This window comes from Monomorium pharaonis, chromosome 10 (genome assembly GCF_013373865.1).
Source record: "Monomorium pharaonis isolate MP-MQ-018 chromosome 10, ASM1337386v2, whole genome shotgun sequence".
Taxonomy (NCBI): domain Eukaryota; kingdom Metazoa; phylum Arthropoda; class Insecta; order Hymenoptera; family Formicidae; genus Monomorium; species Monomorium pharaonis.
The window spans coordinates 2808479-2824814 of record NC_050476.1 but is presented as its reverse complement, the minus strand read 5'-3'; the positions used below and the strand labels follow the sequence as shown (position 1 = coordinate 2824814).

Sequence of the window (16336 nt, the reverse complement as noted above, 5' to 3'; positions counted from 1 at the left end):
GTCTTACGAGGGCTTCGGCTACTCCCGTTCCCTTTTCGCGCTCCTCATCCTTCATTCTCCTCCTTCGGGTCGGCATTGAGCGCCGGTGCATAGCCCGAAGGGCTACGGAGAGCACGGGTTCGCGGCTCACCTGTATACACACCTACCTGCATACACGTACGTACACGTGCTTTTCGTTTGGACCGTGCTCTCTTGACCACCGTACTCCTTCGTGTATGCATGAGTGTATGCATGTATGCGCGAAAGACAAACCACTATCGACCCGGTGAGAACTGGACACCGCTGCTACACTCGACGCTCATGAGAATAACTGCACACGAAAAGAAGATACACTAATCTTAATCAAAAAATAAACATTGAAAAGGAATTTGTTGGAATTTTTTAAAATAGGATTAAATGAGGGGTGACGCAAAAATCGAAACTCCATTGAATTTCAAAAAATTCAAATTATATTTTTTTTTTTTTTTTCATTACGTGCACATTAGGGAGAAAACTATAATTTGAAAAGGGGTAGAATAAGTTAAGTGAGTTGCAACAATTCAACCTGAATCTTTACAGATAAATGTTACTCAGTTGCTACATACAACCCCATTTACAAACACATTAATTATATTCTTATAGAAAAAGAAACTCGAGAATTAAACGACTATTAGCTTTTTTTTCGTTTTCAGAAGATATAAATGCACCTTCGCTCTTAAATGTTTCTTACGAACAAAACATATATTCACTTTTTGCCTCCTACATTGAAAGCCACTGACCCAGTCAGAGAAGAAAAATTGACTACAATCATTAAGATCGTTTCTCAGACGTATTCTTGGTATACTTCACGTACAGAAACGTACCTGAAAAATAATGAAAAAAGGATTGTATTAAAATTTCAAAGGTATATATTATATAATCATCGATCATATATTTTTTGTACATTATCTTACAGATTTTTTACATACAAAAAAAAATTGGGAGCTTTATAAAATCAAATAATAATTAAAATTTTAATAATAAATAATAAAATCAAATAAATAATAACATAAAAATAATAATGAAAATATATAAATTATAATAATCACAATTATAGAGCACTTACAATTGCTCTATATAATGCACATGCAATTAATAATTATAAATCTTTATAATTTATACAATGTTGTGTAATGCATAAACATAGGCATTAAATTCGACTCAAAAAGTTAAATTGTTTTAATACATTATCTATTTTTAAATTTTATTGACATACGTTAAATAAAGCTTTAAAGTTATCAACGACGATGTCGTCTTCTCAGATCGCGAAACATTTACATCGTGGTTAATTCGTTCCGTTATATTGCCCAATTCTCTGTACCCCATTTCTCTTGTACAATCAGACTGTACAACGATCACTTCGTTGTTTCCGTCCAAATAATCCAATCTGGCAAATGAAACTGCGCTTCACATAATAATTGCAACGTCGTAAAAACACACCATGATCGATCGTAGTTAATTAAGTAGCCTAACGATATGATATCTGCGCCGGAAAGGAGTAGCAGTGATAAATAAACTAATCGCGAATCTGTTTTGCACCACTACCATTTATATCAATTAGGAGACGCATGATCGATCGTCCGTCATGTTCATGTAATTATTCGTAGAAACACACGTGATACGCGTTTTAAAGAAGGAAGGAATGACTTATGTTTGCGGGGAAGGAGACCGCTTCTCCTTTTTCCGCCGATAACAATCTATTTCTTTTCTTCCTCACAAGTGTCGAAATTTAATCGCCCGCTTATTTTAACATTACAAAAAGTGCAAGTATAAATGCTAATTTACACTTGTAATTTTTTCTTTAATTCTTGGAAGTCATTTACACTCATTTACAGAAGGATGTTAAAATCAACAATTATTTTATGTTATATAGGATCGTAAAAAAAGTTGAAAAACTTAGCTGAGATATTTCTCGAGGATCTGCTATAGCGTCTTCTGTATCGTGGGATTTTACCATATTACATTCATCGCGAATTCAGTTAGCTATCGCGATCGTTGTTGTTGCGAATATAAAAATGTCTATCGTAAATCACTCGGTAGCGAAAATCGCTGAATAAAAACTATGATTCTACTGCGATACACACAATGTTGTGCAATTAATGGAAAATTTATTCTCCGCTTTCGATCGCCGAACACGATTAAACAAGATCTTAAATATCGACAAAGTGATAAAATATATTCAAACAGAGTAGTATAGCTCGATAAAATATTCTTATAAATATCCGAGCACCATGAACTTCATAATATTAAAGTTTTAAAATCTACAAGTTGCCATCGTGTGTGATGTCGATGTGAGAAGACTCACATCTAGCTACGTCGTCAATAAAAATAACACAAAAAAAGCAATAAAATTTTAATTTTATTAGTCGCGTGACCTTCCGTTGCACAATTCGAACTTGGCCAACTCGGTTTAATTTATAAGAGTGTTTCATCCAACTTTCGTATATTTTGCACCGAAACGGAAGTTCGATCCTTCTGAATTCAGTATTTTTCACAATGACATCGTTAATCTGACTCTACATTTAAAAAAACGTGTTTTGAAACTTGCAGAGATATTGCAAAATGTCACCATTCGGTTCTTTTTTACGTACTCAATGAAAAAAGATGCTACATTTAAATTGCGTCCTCCTCTCAAAACTAAAATGATTACTTCTGTATCTTAATCTCTAAAGGAATATCTTTTTATCTCTCTATATTTTTTCCGATTATCGTAGCTGTACAGCAACGTAGTCGCTTTCCATGTTGGTATTAAAATGATCTGGCGTATCGCAATAAACAAATCCTAAATGATAAGCCTCGCGCAGATACACCCTATAAAATGCATGTTTCAACGCGTGTATTATTCGCGACGAGTACTTTGCGTTTCTCATGCATTCCGAAAGCAACGTCCAGTCGGGATATTTGCGCAAACAATCGTGCCCGGGAACTGTTGACTCGGCTGGACGTTGCATTACCCAGGCGTCGAAATTATTCGAAATTTGTCGGGCCCCTCTTTTTTTTTTTTTTTTTCTTTTGCCGAGTCTCCTTCCAGAACGATGCGTTAAGTCAGGTCATGTTATGGCCTTATCTCCCACGAGGCTACACGGCGGACGCGGAGAAACTCAAGAAGGCCCCGAAACGGTCCACCGGTGCCGTCCCATTCCGGCGGGCCGGCCGCCTCCTCGTCGTTTTGCGGATTTAATTTATGGAGCGATTTTAATGCCTAAAAATATACCGCGTCCGCGCGTCCCGCCTCGAGATTCCAAGCGGTTTCTGGCCTTTCGAGATCCCCCTCGCTCTCGCTTTCTCGTTTCCTTTATCGTTCCCTCGCTCGGTTTTCGTCCCTGTTTCGCCGCCATGCCGCGCTGCGTGTGCGAATATCGCGTGCTCGCACACCCACAGAGCTCACGTCGCTTATCTGCCGCGATGGACTTTTGCTGAAAAATTCACGCTGATTCTCGCGCGCGCGTTTCATACGTATGTACCTACGTACGTGGCTCTCGATCGAATGCAACTGAATTGCAGATATAAATCGACGAAGTCCTGGGTATCCTACGCGCCCGGGGGCTTTTCAGGCGTCTTTCGCCGAGTTACGCACGAAAGTCCGGCGGAGTTATGCATTTCGCCAAGCGAGCTCTAAGTACGATTTATCGTCGCCAGTTGCGTGCGCGCACCTCCGCTCCTCTCCCGTACGCGATTCTCGCGACCCACTCGTTTCGCTTTTTACGCCACGAGAGACCGACGAAAGAGTCTGCCATCGGTCTACCGGTGAATCGAGCGCAAGCAAAATTTTTATTCGCGATTTAATCTGAATACACCCCGGTCGTTATAATTAATCTTATCGCAACGATAAAGCCGTACTTACGTGGTGCAGCAGGACGAGCGTGCACAGATAGAGTCAGATTATTAAATTAAATATTCCATAAGACCCTGCCCGTCTACTATTCCGACGCGTTAATGTACACTAAATTACCGCGTAGAACATTATCCCCGGCTCTTACGCCGATAAATGCTACTTATATCGAGCGCAATAATTCTTGTCGGATAAGCGATAAATTATATTCGGGGCCCCTGATATAACGCCGGTCCGCACGCAGCGATCCGCCGCGGCGCATCCTCTCGCTCGCCGATGATTTTTGCGCGCGCGCGATCGTAGGCGCGAAAGTCAGATAAATTTCACGCTATCGGGAATACGATACGTCGAATTAACATATCGGATTACGACAGACATTTGTGCGAATGTCGACCGTAGTCGACATTTAAGGAGGCGGCGACAAAAAAAAAAACGCCGCTCGGAATGTCGGAATATCGATTAATTACGCCGTATTAATCGATACAGAGGTGTAACGTTGACACGGCGAAAACCGCGTTACAGCTGGTCGCGTTATTGCCCGCTGTATCGTATTTCGCGTATCAAGATCGCGGAAGAAACCATTCCCGCGCGCTCGATCTCATAACGCGATACACACGGCGGCCTCTCAAGGAGGATAAAGAATCGCGCGATCTTTCCGGTACAATCCGTAAAGGCACCCGCGGCGATACGCGATCCGTACCTCGAAATCGCGGAAGTATTCCCTGCTACGTGTAATTTCCCCGGGAAAACGGATCACCCTCGTCCATCTCTGCGCGCGCGCGCGAGAGAGAGAGAGACAGAGAGAGAAAGAGAGAACCAGCGCTGGTCGGAAATTACGGCTGAGTTGCTGTCTCGCGATGCTGGACCGCGCCGATGCGCCGATATTCGATTCCATAATTCATCGATCCCCGACGCCCGCGAGGTGGAGGATACGCGCGGATTATTAAAGCACGGAGGAAGGGGAGGAAATATACATTAAGCCGCGGGAACCCCCGAAGGGGGGAGGCGAGAAGGTAAAGGCGATAATGGTAACCGCGACGCGCGTATATCGGTAAGGTGGAGCCTGCACCTTGGAAACGGTTACGCGTTATGATTTACGTTCGTGCGCATTGGCCGCGGCTGGTGACCGACCGGCAACTCGCGCGGGCGTGCACGTGTTGCCACGCGCGCGTCCGTGGGTGCGTGCGTGCGTGTACGTGCCCGCGTCTAATAACGTCCGCGGCCGCGTAAGAATTGTCGCTGAACTCGGGGGGAGGGACTATCCGAGAGAGGGCAACGGACACGCGCAAGCGGGGGCGGAAACGACGGCGGCCGATAGGCACGCAAGCACTGGTAGCGGACTCCGGATTCCGTTTTATAATTAGATAAAATCATCTTGAATCTGTTTTAATTAGCTTAGATGGATGGATCCTCGTTACCGGCGAACGCATGCTCGCGTTAGTATCGTTTACACGCGTCGCGAAAATTACAGCCCCCGCCCCCGGCTGATTATATTCTTCGTGCAACATGCTCTCGCAAGCGATGTTCTCGTACAACGTACAGATCAGTCACACTTTACGGTTCGTTTATTATTACACGTGATTTTCCACTTTTTTTCCCCCACGTACACGCGCGCTAGCAGGTACCTCGCACGATAGACACTTATTTTTGTCACGGTGATCATAAGTAATGTAAAGGAACCGTAACTACATGCGCGACTAGCAATAACTACTATTAATAACGTAATAATATTAATTTAGAATAGCTGCCGATTGTAATTTGTCTTTTCATGATTACAAATAAAAAAGATTTCTGTATAATCCTTTTAAATTAGCGTTGTAATTAAAATTATCACGACTCATCAATCACGAAGTTTAATTAATATATTGCACACTAATATATTGTACACATTTGTGCACCAAAACAGGGTTGTGCCATATATTTCAAAATTATATGATGATTATTTACGTATTGTTTATTTTACATTGTAAGCATTGTAAATTACTATAAACTGATTAACACAACATAGAAAGGAAAGTAATTAAATTATAAGATATTATTACCACATCTAATTTTAATAGTGCTAAATGAAAAATAAAAACATGACATTAAAAATACGTGAAGCATTTTATATAGCTTACATATATACGTAGATTATTTATGCGTAAACACTCATTCCTGCAAGAAAGTTACATACTTACATTCGTTATGTCACCGATATCGATTCCGACGTCGAATTTAAATTACGAATGCGATTGCGAAAAATTACGTATACACTTTCAGAGTAACCCAATCATTTTTTCGCGATAATTATCGCGCGGTGGCGCCAGCGAGGTTTCATCCCTAGATTCGACGGCGTTTTGCTCTCGCGCACGCTCTTCCAGCTCAGGAAACATCCGGCTGCGGAATACTATTTACGTGTGCGGTTCGCGCACGTCGGTCGTGGTCCGTTAAGTACCTCCGCGTGCGCGCGCTTATCTCGCTCGACCCTGATGCCTGCATCCGCGACCGATAGCGCCGCAAGCTGAGATACGCGACAAGATACACGCGACTCGCAATTTTGCAATTCAGATCCGCGTCAGGAGGAGTGATACGCCAATACGATACGGCGCGGCACGCAGTACGCACGGATGCGCGCCTCACGCACGAGTGGAAACGTGACCGTGCGACATGCGCACTTCGAAAATTTTGTGACTCGCGTCGAGGATCGATTTAACATCACGACGGTGATGCATTATGTAACAGTGTCGTGATCGGCATAAATTTTATTGTACATAGAGTTTATAACGCTTAGAAGAACGACTAAGGTTTGTTGGAGTTATTCTATTGCATAGAATCATCTCCTCCTAAAATACCGGAGGTTATTTTTTTTATTAGGAATATACTGATATAAAAATTATAATATATGAATATATCGTAAAATGATATAATAAATAATCATGTAATGTAAAAGAGAAATCCCGTCATGTGGCAGATGTAATATTGTCATTTAGAATCGCATGGTATTAAAATACTTTCTACTTTCTATCTTTAAAAGTTTATAAAAAGACTGACGGAAAGGAGACAAATTCTTATACGATTTATCAATCTTGAATATTATATGACATCGCGTATCTAACTTTTAAAATTACAAAATTGATAAATTAAATAACACTTGCCTTACAAGATTCGGATCTATCAAATCTAATTCGCAAATGGTGATTTATTAAAATTGACGATGAAAATTCCCCTTACGTAAAGACCTTCTATTTATAATATATTATACTAAATTAGCCAACGCGTGAATAGATTTAAAAATTTCAGCGAGAATATCGAGCAAGGAGCAGTCACGCGGGCGGTCGCGACCGCCATGCATTACGGAAAACGTGTACATATTGCGAAATACGATTAGTGCAAAGCCATGACCATGATAAATATTAATGGACGGCTAATACGCCGTCGTCGCGCATTAGTTTTCTGCAGGACTGCCGCAATACGCGCAGTTTTGCTCGTCGTGCGCGGACTGCAATTCCTCTCGCAATAAAATAATCGTAGGACAGAATCAGTATATCGACGTCACTGTCCGGCCTCCAGCATGCGTCACGACGATTTATTCGTGCGCTAAATGGATTTACGTGAAAACATTATAAGACACAGCACTCGACAATACGCACACTTCCTGTAATAATAAAGTCTAAGGACATTTTCTTGTGGACAACATCGGCGAATCAACTCGTACGGGAAATGGTCGTTTATTACCAGTTCATTATTGCCTCATTAAATCTATCTATCCTCGCCAATTAAACACTTACGTTCGAAGACAACCGTTCTTAAAAATCGTGAGCTTTTTCGTACCTATGCCGTTTTACGGTAAGAGCTCACCTTATCGCGCGCGCACTGTAATTATAAGCTTAATCCGACAGGTGAGCTCTCGATGAAATCACCCGGAAATCTATGCTGACGTCTCGAAGGCTGCGCGCACCTCTCCGCGGAAGTGACGGATTCGACGAGCTGACGTTTTGATTAGCGCGATGAGACGGATACGGTATCGCGATTCGTTTTTGCCGTCGCGTCTCACTCGGACGTGTCGTACAGTTAAAAGAAGTTAGGATCGTATGATCGGTCGCGCGTGATTTTTCGGACGGGATAGCCGTCCGTTCGCGCGGTTAATCAGGCTGTTGCCCGAGCGTTCCGCATTGCAGAGCAAAGAGAGGCGCAACGACAACGATGGATGACGCGAGAGCCGCTGCAACCGGCAGGATCTCCTATCCGCCATTGATATTTAGATTATCTTCCTCACGCTCCGCCCTGAGATCGCTATAATTCAGAGCACGCCTTTTTACTCCTCTCGCAATCGATTTCTATATTCGCCAGCAATTAGCGATCGCCATCGAGAGACTAGACGCCAATCGGCGTGCGGGAAAAAGTGTCGCCTCTTCGACTCTTCGCGGGACGATCGACGAACGCCGGCTGCTGTGCTGCATGCCGCCCGAGAATCGTCGTTTATCAGCTCTTTTATCGCGGACCGGTTCGTCGCGGGAGTTCCCTGGGAACGTGGTCGCGCGCCTCGCCGTACGTCTGCGATGCGTAAATAACGTTGACTTCATAAAGCACATTATACACCGCGAAATCTACGGAGCGCGGTTCTATAAATCAAGCTCGCACTATCCGCCGGCTACGGTCCCGCGGGCATATCGCTAATGAAAATTTGTAGAACGTTGTTATCGGCGTGCCGGATGACGCGTCGTTTACATAAATATCTTTGACAGATTTCTAACGATACGAGACTATTGATGACTATCGCGGAAATAAAATGAAATACTACCGTACTATCGCCTATGCCTTCCATTTCCAATAAAATATACAGAATTTGTATAACGAAATTTTACGGTCGATCCTTCAATCGATAACGATCTTAACTTGGAAAAAGTGAAGTCTCCCCGCAGGCTAAGCTGCAGACTAAAATAGACGAAAAAGAACACTAAAGTTGTTTCTCCGAGGTAAAGAAAAGCAGACGAAATGGGCGAAGGCGTGTTACGTGAACACGCGAAATTTGCATGTGTCAATCACTTATGAGCGCTGCGATCCGACACAGTAGTAAGATGGAAAAAGCGAAACGTGTATCCGGACAAAATTATAATCCGTGCCGTAACGCTTCAAGTGCCCCGTGGCTCTTTTTCCATTCTGCGTGAATAAGCGCGATCGAGCTAACGGAACAACACACTTGTTTACACTGGTCGCATTCGACAATCCATAAATCGCGATTCGACATCGGGGCGCGCATTTATCCCCCGTCGCTTGTGGAACACTGCTCACTCGCTCGAGTGATTATGATCGGTAGCCTGTTTTCGCGGAAAACCGGCGCGCACAAATCGTCTCGCATGCCTGAACGTAATTAATAACGCAAAAGGCGCCCGGAAAGTTGTCATGTCGCGAGAGCGACGGGGAAAAATTGCAATTTGCCGATAGGGAATAGGGAAACCCGTGTTTGTCGCCCCGTCGCGTTTTTTTCCCCCCTTTTTTTTACGTCGCCGCTACGTGCAACGTCTCCGTCTCGCATTAATTATTTTTCTCGTATTCTTTCAATATCACCCCGCGCTTCGACTCGCTCTTTCTCTTTTCCTCCTCTTTCACCTTTAGCCTAATCCTTAAGACCGTCCCATCGGCCGGCTCGCTGCTGATCGGCTACCTGGTCCTTCACGTTACGCATTCAGGTCTTGTCTGCATGCAGGATAATATTTCCTGTAACTGTATAAGAGATTTACGATCGAGTCACCTGGGTGGCGCGAGAGAGACGGAGCACGTGTAGGATAGGAAGGCTATCGCAGCTCGCTCGCCGCGTGAAATTGGACTTAATAATACGGTTTTCGACCGGAACGCAGCACGGAGCTGCCGAGTTGCATTTGCTATTAAGTCCTACGGTAATGAGTGTGCGATTTTTACACCAGTCTGTAAAATGAGAAACTGATGAAAAAATCAAGACAAATAATTTTAAAAAATAATAACAACAAAAAAGTTTCAACTGATAACCCTTGTTTACTAGATATTTTTATATCAAATTTCACATCGTTTTCGTTTTCATAAAAAAATTACACGGTTTAATAGTAGAATGTCTTTGTCCTAATATAATTATTGAAATTTATGTTGTATTATTTTTTTCCATTTAATCTGAATATTTAAGACTATAACGTAACAGGAGTTGCAGATAATAAATAAAATAATTATGTAAAAATGAAGCAACATTAGATACTCGCCTTGTCTACATCTTTTTTGCCAAGCGACAGTAATTTCTTCTCCATAATTTCTATCAATTTATTTAACGCACCATTAACGTTTTTCTTTTTACGCGAAATAGTCGTGTCAATTCGTCAATAAAAGTTTGTATAACATAAATCTGCATTTTTTTAATTCCACACTGATTCACGTGCCCGTTCTATTTGTATCAAAAGATTAAATGCACCTTTGAAAGTGCGTCCATCTAAAAAACGGCCGTTTAATTTACATAATAACGTCGGATAAAAACTAGTTCAAGCAACGAGTTTTAAATAAACGTCAATACCTCCAGATATTAGATCTTCCACAGCTTTTGTGAAATCGCGCGCGATCAAGTCGATTACGAAATCTATCGATCTAAATCGAATGAATTTTTACTGGTCTAATTTTTATTCGCTTGATGCAAAAATACATGCAAAAACATGGTGGTAATTAAAGGTGAATCATTGCAAGGTAATTAATTTGGTGCATTAATAAACCGTGCGTATCGGTAAAGTAACTTTCTAGGAAATTACTGTCGCACATGTTTCGTTATCGCGGGATGATATACGATATCTTGTATATTTATCGGACCTATACACAGCGACATTAGCGATATAACGTTAAACGATATTATTCGTTGTTCTTGCAAATATATTCAACGGTGACGTTGATTAACGACGCGACCCGATCCGCGCTGATAATGCGCAGTGTGGTATCACACGTCGACGATTCCGATTTTCGCTATAATTATTATACACATAATTATATATTCCCACATTTCAAAGGCTGCCCACGCTAGGTACGTTAATATGCGAAGTTACGTAATACTGCATCGCCGCGACAGCGAATGCAAATTCGCCATTGCGCAACAGGACGTACTGTTCCCTATCACCGCTCGTCTAATTTCAATTCCGTCGTTGCGTGCGCTAAAAATATATCACAAAAATTCGTTATAAATAACGTGACGGTAAGGTCAATCAAATTAATTATATAGCATGAACATTGCGACAACTTTAATGTTCTTATTTTATCACCATGGAACAAGCCACCTTAGAATTTAGAATAATAATCTTTTCATAATTGGATAACACACATACCTAAGAGACGTCTTTATTTGAATTATTATACAGGTCTCTCATGTTTATTTTCTTGTTAATGCATTTCCAAATAACTTTTCTATAAACTGTCTAAAATAGTGATCCTAAGTAAAATATTTTATAAATATCTACAAACTTATAATCTAAGAAATCATGTCAAAAAATATTATACAGATATTCAGATATACAGATACAGAGAGAGAAAGAGATTGAAAAAAATATGTTTAATAGTTACAAAAGAACATAAAAATGATGTAAAGAATGATTATGTTCAAACGTGGTAAGCAGCGATGCAAAAAATTTGAACATTTTTAGTAATTAATTTGAACATTTTACAGTTATTTTGATAATCCAAAATTACTTCCATAGATATTCTATATTTAGCTAAAGTTTTGGATATTTCAGCATAATCATTTTTTCCGTGTATAAATCATCTAATGCTTTTAAGTTCTAGCTTACTGTATGTAGACATTTTATCAAAACATTTATTTTTTCGTTATTTTACATTATTATATTGCATTCGTTAGATGATGCCATTACGCTTATTATATGAATAAGAAAAGAGAAATTAAAATAACCATTAATTTGATATATCCAAATAAAATAAGTGTTTCTTAATTGATTCAATTGTAATGTAGCTTATTTCGATATACAATACTTGATAGTAAATAATTTTTCTTACTCGAACTTAATCGAGACGTGAGAGGATCGTTCTCACGGTTACGCATTTCGGAGTCCGATATGTTCAGCATTTGATGGCAACGAAAAAGTTATGGTAGATTAAACGCGGGAAAACTCTCTTTAAAGAAAGAATGATATGGCAGAGTTTTGGCTTTTTACACTCCGACAGGTAAAGTTCATGGGTGTTTCCTGGCAGGTGTATTTCTTTCTAACATTTTCTATAGAAGATCAACGGTATCCACGATAGGGATAGCTTAGTCGGTGTAGACGTAAACACGCGTGTGCCTCTCACACAGACGTGCTGCCGAGATAAATACCATCTACTATGTATCGCAGATATGTAAAAGGAACATCGCTCAGCGCGCGAGCGATGCAGGTAGGAAATACCTATATATATAGCCCTCTACCTGACTAAAGAAAAAAAGGTTAGTAAAGGGATATGGTTCATCTGAATAGAAAAAACGTGAAGGAAAAAGAGGCGCGAGAGAGAGAAAGAGATTGAAAAATTCGTTGCGTATATAAGACAAATTCTAATACGTTTTACATAAGTACACATATTTCGGAAATCTTCAAAGATATCTTTCTTGGATACATTATACAACATTGAGTTTATAAAAAATGCCTTTTTTAAAAAAGGATAAAGTGATATATCTTTACACAATTAGTAACAATCATGTCCAATTTTCGCTGGACGATTCTTATGTTGTACATTTGTCTACTTTCGATAAAAATATTAAAAAGAAGAGTCTTTTAACGCCCAGTGTACTTGTAATTCCGGATTATATAATAACGATTTGTACGAGTAGATTTTACATTTTTTTCAGTATCAGATTACGAATACACTTAACAGGTTTCTAAGATTAGTTGGTGGACAACTAATTAAGATTGATTCAGCTGTCCGGGATTGAATACATAGTAGCGAGGTATCGGGTCTCTCGCGTAAGATAAAAGTACCAATTTTTCTCAGTTGCTGAATCGCGCGGAGGTAACACGATCGCGCGCCAAGCACATTAAAATATAGCGAGGGAATATTTAAGAGCGTAATACATTTCGGCACTTGGGTATATACGTGCACCGCGCAACTCACACGCGTGTATTTCACGTGTGTCCGCGCGACGTAATTAACGCACGAGAGAGAGAGAGAGAGAGAGAGGGAAATCTCTGAGATGTTTTTATTCCGCTCTTAATTACCGCGATCGCGCGGAGCACTGTCGCACTATTGCATAATCGCGAAGTAATTAATATACCTTCACATGCCCGCTCGGGGGGATTGAAGTTTTTCCGCGCGCTTACACAAGTACGGTCTGTGGGAGATGCGCAATCAACGTTAATTGCGTAACGCCTAATGATAAATTATCTCTTACGCTTATCCACGCATCGTTGGACAATATGTAAAGCCGATAGGAGAGGCGATTTCCAAGTCGCGCGCCATTCAGCCTCATCCTTCTTCCTCCTATCGTAATTGAGCTATGCATAATAAAAGATCGCTAAACGACGACATCTTAACAGATCTCTCTAATGACTACGTATCACAAACCGCGATGATGGAACCGCAGTTCGCGTCTCGCGTCCCGTTCGCGCTTGCCACCGCGAGCTTCTAATCGTGCGAAAATCCCCAGGCGAAACTTATCAACGACCGAGAAATAAATGACGGCCTCCACTGTGAGAGAGCTTCACTTCTCTCTCTCTCTCTCTCTCTCTCTCTCTCTTTCTTTTTTTTTTCTCTTTCCGTTCGCATGATTTTATAATGAGAGACGAGATAAATAATGCATGTGCAGTCGAGCATAAAAGCGGCGGTGAACTTTTAGCATTCTCAGACAGAAGCGGAGGTATGACGACCGTCGAATAAGGCAAATAAACTGAAACTGTGATTAATACCCATCGATTTCTTAAGTAAGCTCAAGTACATTTTGATACATGCTTATTTACTTTATATCGTTTCTCGCTTATATAATAATTGAAAACCGGAAAGATCGTTATTATAGGGAAAGTTGAATGTACGTGGAAAATTTAAAACTTCTTTTTATCGTAACTTTGAAATAGGAAAATTTTTAAGAATTTAAATATCAGGAGAAGAGAACAGATAAGCACGTCGTAGCAAAGTAACAAAATCTTTTTCTTCTCTGATATTTTATATCAAGACTTTAAATACTGTTACATGAGATAATGACGTTTAACTAAATTTGGATAAAAAGGAAATTTCTCCATAGCATTTTGATATGTGGTCTTTCGTTCATTGCATACGCTTACTACGTACAAAGAGCCAATGTAAAACTTTTACTTAAAAATAGTTCGAAATTTCGTAGAATATAACGTCAGGTACAGCCACGAACAATCTCCAAATTATGCTTCGTGGATCCTTGAAGACCGGCCCCTCAATGGTTGTTCTCTCGGACCCACGATGGCTGTTGGTCAGGCCCAACGCATATATTCACGAATCGAATGTATACACCCAACGTAGCACACATTCACACGCACACATACGAACATTCATAGCACAACCCCAGTATCGTTTTACTGTAAGCGTTGATTGGTCAGGAGGCAGCAAAAAGGCACAACAAGGCATTTTTACTTTTTCCTTCTAGCTCTTTCCTTCGAGTTGTGCGTACCAGTTTTAGTAAAAATAAATCTAATCCATCTGATTCAGAATCTAATGGCTAACTAGAATTTATTAGATTAAGTTTTCTAATTCATTAATGGTTAATAATTGACTGCACGATCCTAATCGGTTTTTTTAATGTAATTGTCTGTAGTCAGTACACAAAAAAGGGATAGCAGATAGAGCTGCCTTTTTAAAAATATATTATCCAGCTATCGTCTAGCTATTAGCAGTTTTGGATTAATTTGTATATTAAGATTATTTTATTTTATAAAAAGTCTTTAGTAAATTTATAATAAATATAATATGAGCTATAAATTTTTAGTATTAATAGCATATATAGGAATGCGACCTCTGTATACTAAAAAAATAATAAGAAAATTATATAAATAGTTCAAATTAGATATAGTTAAGATAAGTTATATTACTAGCATTACATCAATAGACAGTAACTATGTATGACATAATTTTTTAATTTCAAAATTAGAGGTGAGATTTAATTTCTACTAAAGAGGATACTTTAATGAAAAATACGCAAATTTCCTCTCCTTAATTTTTACGAAATCATAATCTAATCGTGGCTCCCCGAACGGACACAATTCTCAATCTAATCGAAGAATATTGGCAGGTACGTAAATCCGGACATGGACTTTTCTGCTTTATGTTTATCCATTAACTCAAAGCGGTAATTACGCTGGAAGTTACATAGGCATCATATTCGATGGGAAGTTAATAAGCGACGTGTACTCGTATGCTGGTAAAAAAAGTTTTAAATTATGCACGATAATTCCCGCGGCGACGACGAGTAAACAAAGTTTTAATTCAGTTGAAGTTATCGAGTTAAGTCATTAGTGAAATGACATTTTATCATCCGCATACTTCACGGACACTTCGGATCGTTCGGATCATTGATCCTTTGAGAAGTCTTGTTAATGCTTGAATGTCATATCAAAGCGATCATTTTTATTAAATTTATTTCAAATCTAATTTATAAGTTTTATTGAATTATTGAGAATAATATTAATTTCTTCAAAATTGTTGCAATAATATACAAAAACGTGAAAAGCATAGAACATAACATTTGCATTTAAATATATAAAATGAAAAATTTTTATTCTCGTGTTTAATTAGAAAAATTTGGTTAAAGTCAATAAAGTACAATAATTTAATATATTAATATTGTAGTATTTTCAGTATGTTTTGAAAGCTACATATACAGTAAAATTGCATGACAATTCTTTCCGATATTTTCCATAATGTTTGAACGTTTTGTTTCTTCCAAGTCAGCAATATGAAGACAAATGTCTTGTTAATATTTGTTTATATTTTCACTCATTAAGTTGAATGTATTAGACAACACGGTTTCTATTTTCGAAAGAATAATCACAATCGTGTGTCCTTACCGACCTGATGTATAAGTTCGAGTATAAATAAATCTATAAGAAATCTTAATCTTTACTTTTCAAATATAACTTGTTTTTTTTTTTAGATTAAATTACCATTTTATTCAACATAAATCAAAAATATTTGTGTCAAATTTGCAACATAAAACTGGAAACTTGCACGATTTTGAAGATAAGCGATATATTCCAGTGTTATCATTATCTTTTGTAATTTTTATCATTCGTCATAAACTTTACATTATGAATTATGCGCTTGTCGATTAGTTCGATCAATTTTACCGATAAAAAAATGCTTTTTGCGCAAATCTTCCTGAAACATCGTCGCAGCGCACCTTTTTCAGCGAACGATTCAGCCAATTACGCCGCGGAAGCGGCCAGTTAGCGAAATCAATCGTACTGCCGTGTCGTCGTTGTTGCGAGGAAAAACCCTCTCGCGAATTGCGGCACGCGATTACACCGTCTCGTTTCGTCGTGGCCATTAAGCTGCGCTCGC

General features: G+C 39.5%; 1 long non-coding RNA gene across 2 annotated transcripts in view; it reads right to left on the bottom strand.

Moving 5' to 3' along the window:
- Positions 1 to 426: 426 nt before the first annotated feature.
- The window catches only part of LOC118647571, a 90809-nt gene continuing 74899 nt past the window's right edge, over positions 427 to 16336 (bottom strand). For both annotated transcript variants that reach the window (XR_004964762.1, XR_004964763.1), the window contains exon 3: positions 427 to 842. This is a non-coding gene — a long non-coding RNA (uncharacterized LOC118647571). The remainder of the gene's footprint in view (positions 843 to 16336) is intronic.